The sequence below is a fragment of the Capsicum annuum genome, chromosome 12 (assembly GCF_002878395.1).
Source record: "Capsicum annuum cultivar UCD-10X-F1 chromosome 12, UCD10Xv1.1, whole genome shotgun sequence".
Lineage (NCBI taxonomy): Eukaryota > Viridiplantae > Streptophyta > Magnoliopsida > Solanales > Solanaceae > Capsicum > Capsicum annuum.
Window position 1 is genome coordinate 73,310,239 of NC_061122.1, and position 7,277 is coordinate 73,317,515.

Sequence of the window (7,277 nt, forward strand, 5' to 3'; positions counted from 1 at the left end):
CACTATATAAATCAGGCTCAGGCTCACTCCTACGGGGGCACATAGTTATAAGGAAGTAAGGTCGCTTTATACCTCCTACTCGGTGCTAAATATTTCTTCCGGACTTAGCTCAGATCATTTCAAAGACAATCCACAACAAAACAATTTCAGTAATATATAAATATACATCGGGAGCCATTATGCTTCCCATCTATCAAAATCAACCACATTGTGGATTTCTTTCACACTAAAGTTAAAAAAAAACCATTAAGACCAAAAGATCAAATCATTCAACATATCTCAAATATTCAACATCAACGTGCTTATAACACACACTTTCACAAAAAATGCAATTTCCAATGGGGATTCACAACCTAAATATCAAAATCATGATAAATATCATTCAAGATTCATGCTTTATATCTCCACACATGTAAATTCATCTTTCAAAATCTTAAACATCAAGATTTCATAATAATAATCATAAGATGTGGGTTCATGCTTCAAATTCATAAAAATCAAATAAAAATCATGCCTTTGTAAAGAAAATTACTTTTGGGCACAAGAATGAAAGAGAGTTCTTGTCGAAAAATCCTACATACCTTGAATGATGAAGTTTAGATTGATACTCGTTTTTGAGATGTTAATCGTACCTTTGAATGATGGTTCTTGGAGTTCTTGAACTAGGAACTTGGAATCTTGAATAAATTTGCAGAATTAATGGTGAACTTTGGAGGTTCTTAAAGATGGATGTAGGAGCTTAGGGTTTTCTTTTTGAGGGAATTTGATGAAATATAACATATAATGCTTCTAATAGGATTTAATATAGGGTTTGGAAAGATTTTGGTTGAGGGGGAATGACCAAAAATCCCCTAAAAATCAAATAATTCTCGAATCTCTCCTTTGGTGGACTGTTTTGATAGTCTGAAGTAGATCAACCATAACGTTTTACTCTGATATCCAAGTTGGATGAAACTAATTTCATTAGAAAGAGGACTCTCATATATTTCCGTTGATATATGGTATCTCACCCAGATCATTGTGTACGAGGAGTTATGATCGTTTGAAGTTGACCCAAAAATTCGTTTTTGATAGGCTGAAGTAGATCGACCATAACCTTTTTCTCTGATAGAAAAATTGGATGAAACCAATTTCATTGGAAAGTGGACTCGCAGATCTTTCCGTTGATATATAGCAGATCACCTAGATCATTATTTTCAAGGATTTATGATCATTTAAATTTGGAGCAAAAATATGCCAGGCCTCAGTACTTTTTCTTGCACATTTTACTGTTCACTACTATTCACGGTTCTATCGGAATGTTCATAACTCGTCGCTCGGGTATCCGTTTTGGATGATCCACATATCTTTGTAAAGATTATTCGATACTCTATGTAATGGTGGGTAATAATCTAATACATTCTGCACGAAAAATTTATAATTCATTCTAGAAGATAAAACCCAATACATTTACGCAAAAAATTTCAACCAAAAATTTTCTGGGGTATTACATCATCCCCTCTTGGAACCATTCATCCATGAATGACGCTAGACATGCAAAGATTAGATAGGGAATAGAGAATATAGCTGAAACCATTCACTAGACTCATCACCAAATTGTTTCTCACTCCGAATGCAACATAGAATGCATAAATTCAAGAAACTACAGCTGAACACATAATAAATAATAGCTGAACTGCTGCAACTTTTATCAAAAGTGCATGATTTAGGATAGAACGGTACCTTCTTCTTGATTGGAGTTCGAAAAAAATAGGTGCGGGTACTTGGATCGCATATCCGCCTCAGGTTCCTAAGTTGCACCCTCAACAGATTGGTTTCGCCACAACACCTTGACCAAGGAAACTTCTTTGTCCTTAGTTTTTGGACACTGAAATCAAGAATCTCAACAGGAATCTCATCAAAAGAAAGATTTTCTTGAATGTCAGTACTCTTCTGAGAATCCACTACCACAACATCGCTAATATGCTTTCTAAGAGATGGAATATTGGATGAACAGAGGACAACTCAGAAGGCAACTCGACCTCATAAGCTACCTTACCAACACGGCTAAGAATTTTGTAAGGACCAATATAATGGGGACTAAGCTTCCCCTTCTTTCTGAATCTCTTCACTCACCTCATGGGTGAAATTTTTAGATACACTAGGTCACCAACTTCAAACTCAAGGTCTCTGCTTCTAACATTCGCATATGACTTCTAACGACTCTGCACAGTTTTCAACCTTTCCCTAATCAACTTAAATTTTTCCATAGCCTCAAATACCGAATCAGGACCACTCACAGCCGCTTCACCCATCTTGAACCAACCTATGGGTGATCTACACTTCCTCCCATATAAAGCTTCAAACGAAGCCATGCCAATACTAGAGTGGAAACTGTTATTGTAAGCAACCTATATCAATGGTAAGTGATCATTCAAACTTCCCTTAAAGTCAAGTGCACAAGCTCTCAACATATCCTCTAAGGTTTGGATAGTCCGCGCAACCTGACCATCGATCTGCGGATGAAAAGCAGAACTCAAAAGTATTTGGGTACCAAGACCCTTCTGAAAAGCTTTCCAAAATTGCAAAGTGAACTGAGTACCCCTATCCAAAATGGTAGACAAGGAAATTCCATACAGTCTGACTAGCTCTCGAATATATAATCTAGCGTAATCCTCAGTAGTATATGAAGTATGAACAGGCAAGAAATGACAAAACTTAGTCAATCTATCAACCACAATCCAAATGGAATCATGATGGCGTCGGAAATGAGGTAAACCAATCACGAAGTCCATATTTATCTCTTCTCACTTCCAGGTGGGAATACTAAACTCTTGCATTATACCACCAGGTCTTTGGTGTTCAACCTTAACCTGTTTGCATGTTGCACACTTAGCTACAAACCCTTCTATATCTTTCTTCATGCCACTCCACCAATAGATTTCCCGCAAGTCTCGGTACATCTTGGTGGCACAAGGATGAATAGAATATTGCACCCTATGCTCTTCAGCCATAATCCTCTGTCTCAGATTACCAACATTCGGGACACACAATCTACCCTGCAATCTCAACACACCATCTCCTCCTTTGGAGAAAACCTCTACTTTATGGTCCTTGACTAAATCCTTTATTCTGACCAAACAAGCATCTAAGTATTTCTTTTCCTTTACTTCCGAAACCAAGGAGGATTTGAAACTACTCTGAACCCCTATACTACCTTCAGTAGAGTCAAACAACCTAACCCCCAATCTAGCCAAATGATGTACATCACAAGTAAACTCTTTCTTACCTTCTACCACATGCGAAACACTACCCATGGACACTCTACTTAGGGCATCCGCCACAATATTGGCCTTGCCCGGATGGTATAACACACTTATATCATAGTCCCTTAACAATTCTAACCATCGTATCTGCCTAAGATTCAATTCTCTCTGGGTAAACATATACTGCAGATTCTTATGATCAGTGAAAACATCAACATGGACACCATACAAATAGTGTCTCCAGATTTTCAAAGCAAACACAACAGCAGCCAACTCAAGGTTATGGGTGGGGTAATTTTTCTCATGGGGTTTCAACTGTCTAGAAGCATAAGCTATCACCTTACCCTTCTGTATCAATACGTAACCCAATCCAACTCTCGAAGCATCACAGTACACCACAAAACCATCAACACCATCAGGCAAAGTCAAAATAGGGGCTGAAGTGAGTCGAGTCTTCAACTCCTGAAAACTCTTCTCACAAGATTTGGACCATAAGAACTTCACTTTCTTTTGGGTCAACCGAGTCATAGGAGACGCTATAGAGGAGAAACCCTTAACAAAACGACGGTAATAGCAGCTAAACCCAAGAAACTTCGGATATCAGTCGGGGAAATAGGTCTAGGCCAATTTCTAACAGCTTTGGTCTTTTGGGGATCAACTCTAATACCCTCAGAAGAAATGATATGACCCAGAAAAGCAACTGACCTTAGCCAAAACTCACACTTACTAAACTTGGCAAACAACTTGTGATCTCTAAGGGTTTGCAAGACAGTTTGGAGATGATCAGAATGTTCATCCTCACTACGGGAGTACACCAGTATATCATCGATGAATACTATGACAAATATATCCAAATATGGTCTGAACAATCGATTCATAAGGTCCATGAAAGCTGCTGGGGCATTAGTTAACTCGAAATACATAACAAGAAACTCAAAATAGCCATAACGAGTTCGCAAAATATTTTTTGAGATGTCACACTCCCTAACTTTGAGTTGATGATAGCCAGAACGAAGGTCTATCATTGACAAATAACTTGCACCTTGCAATTGGTCAAACAAATCATCTATTCTAGGAAGGGGGTACTTATTTTTTATAGTGACTTTATTCAGTTGGCGATAATCAATGCACATACACAAAGAGCCATCTTTCTTTCTCACAAACAACACAGGAGAACCCCAAGAAGAAACACTGGGCTTTATGAAACCCTTATATAGTAGATCTTTGAGTTGCTCTTTCAACTTCTTAAGTTCTGCAGGGGCCATACGGTAAGGAGGAATAGAAATGGGCTGAGTATCGCGAAGAAGATTAATCCTGAACTCTATCTCTCTATCAGGAGGTATCCCTAGGAGATCATTCGGAAAGACAACAAAAAACTCATTGACGAGATTAACATACTGGAGAGTTAAAGTCTCAAATTTAGTGTCTTTGACTCTAACCAAATGGTAAATACATCCCTTGGAAATAAGCTTTCTAGCTTTGAGGTAAGGGATAAAATGACTCTTGGGTGACACAGAATTCCCAGACCACTTAAAACACGGATGCACCCAGAAACTAAAACTTGACCACTCGGGGCAGGCAATCAATAGAGGCATAAGAAGAATACAGCCAGTCCATACATAGAATCATATCAAAATCTACCCTGTCTAACCCAATCATATCAGCTAACAAGACTCTATAAAGAACGGTAATAGGAAATTTTTTATACACTTTTTGGGCAATAATCGAATCACCCACTGGGGTAGAAACTAGGATAGGCTAAGGAATAATCTCGGGACTCATTTAAAAATTCACAGCAATTAAAGGTGTAACATATGAGAAACTAGATCCAGTATCCAATAAAGCATACACATCAAACTGAAATATATGAAGCATACCAGTAACAACATCGGGAGAGTCCTCCTATTCCTGGTGGGGCGGTAAAGCATAGAATCTATTCTGGCGCTGCCCGCCAGCATTGCTAGAAGAGGTGCCCTGAGCTGGGGCTGGGCGAATCGCTGGAACTGGAGCACTAATAGTCTGAGTCTGGGTCTGAGGGCGATAGTCACGACACCTTTGTCGATCCTGTGGACAATCTCTAACTTTGTGACCCATGTCACCACACCAAAAACAACCCCTCTTCTCAGCCCAACACTCACCCGAATGAGCCCTACCACACTTAGGATACAGGGGACTATTTGGCTTACTACCAGTACTGTACTGGGACTTGGATGCATATGACCTGCTACCTTGCTCCTGCCTACCTCTAGCCATGGGAGCACTAGCAGATGAAGGTTCTGGCATAGACGAATGATCCTAATACTGAGGTCGACTCCCTCCCTGTGATCTAGTCTAACCCTGTCCGTGCTTCTTGGACCTAGCTCTCTTATTCCTCTTATTCTATCTCTCTCCTTAATCTTGTCTGCCTCAATCTGTTGGGCATGAGTCATCAGTCTAGAAAAATTCATCTCACTATTCAGCATAGCAGACCTACACTCCTTAACCACATAACTAGACACTCCAGTCACAAACTTACTCATACTAGCCCGATTATCAGCCACTAAGTCTGGGGCATACTTGGCCAACTAATTGAACTTTTGACAGTACTCCCTAACAGTCATAGAGCCCTATCATAGGTTCATAATATCATCCACCTTTACCTCCTTCATCTCCAAAAGGAAAAACTTATCCAGGAATATATCCTGGAACTCTTGCCAAGTTGTAGGGACAGCTTCCTCACCTCTACCTTTTCTCCAAGCAACAACCCAGTCATAAGCAAGGTCTTTCAACCTATGCGTAGACAACTCCACACTATGTTTCTCAGATACATGCATCACCTGAGTAAACTTCTGCACCTCCTCTAAAAACAACCGTGGATCCTCATCAGACTTGGACCCATAGATTTCCAACGGATTTATCCACATGAAGTCACGAATCCTAGCAGTAGCTAAATCATCTCCCTGCTGCTGTGGAGCCGGGGCCGAGTTGGCTTGAACATTTACAGTAACATCTTGGGCCAGCGCCTGAAAGGCTGCCCAAAATTTAGCATGAGACACATTTTCATTCAATGGGTCAGCGGGTTGAGGTTGCTGACCATCATTATTTCTTCTCGCTCGATGTAGAGGCATATTTCTAAAGAGGAGAGCACGAATCAATAGCAAATAGAGACACTTTAAGAATGATAGACTTTTGAAAGAAAGAATCTCACTTTTTCCTAAAATGTTTTGTAGCCTCTTCCTCATAGATGTGGTGCGCTACACATCGATGATCAAGACTCTACTTAAAGCGGCTTGTCAGAATCCCTAGGACACCTTAAAACCTTAGGCTTTGATACCAAGTTTGTAACACCCCAAAAAAGGATTCCAGAGCGTCACACGGTGTTTGAAGCTATGAGTAGCCCCAAGCTAACCCTTTGAGCCATTTTTATTCAATTAAACACGAATCAACGAGGTTTCCATAAACAACCCTCAAATATCAACAGAGTAATCATTATCCAAGAATAAAAGAATTTCAAAAAGATAACAAAATATGACTTATTAGTTAACTCCTAACATCTATACTAGTCTGACAAGCCTCTAAGAAAATTAATAAAGCCAGCGAGCTATTGAGACATGCCCCAACTGACTCATACTCAGTTATCAAATGTAACCAATTCTGTGAAACTAACATCAGACATCACATCCTCGGAACATGAGGACTCACCATGATAGAGGATGTAGAAAAGTGTGCCCAAAAAACCACTGTCGAACCTGGAACTGAGTACCTAATCCTACATTCTGAGAAAATGCAGCCCACATATGAAGATGTGGGTCTATACCATGGAAAAAAATTGAGTATATGGGGGTGTATGCAGTTTTATAAATATCATCATCATAAATATTTATAAGAAATATGCAGGATGTATAAAAGACTCACATAACCCAAAGAAAATCAACATAATCATGAGAGGATGAAATAAGTACAATAACACATGTGAGTCATCATATAATTTGTCAATCACTTTCAATTCATCAAGAATATCAATTCTCATAATGTAAATATCATTTAAATCTT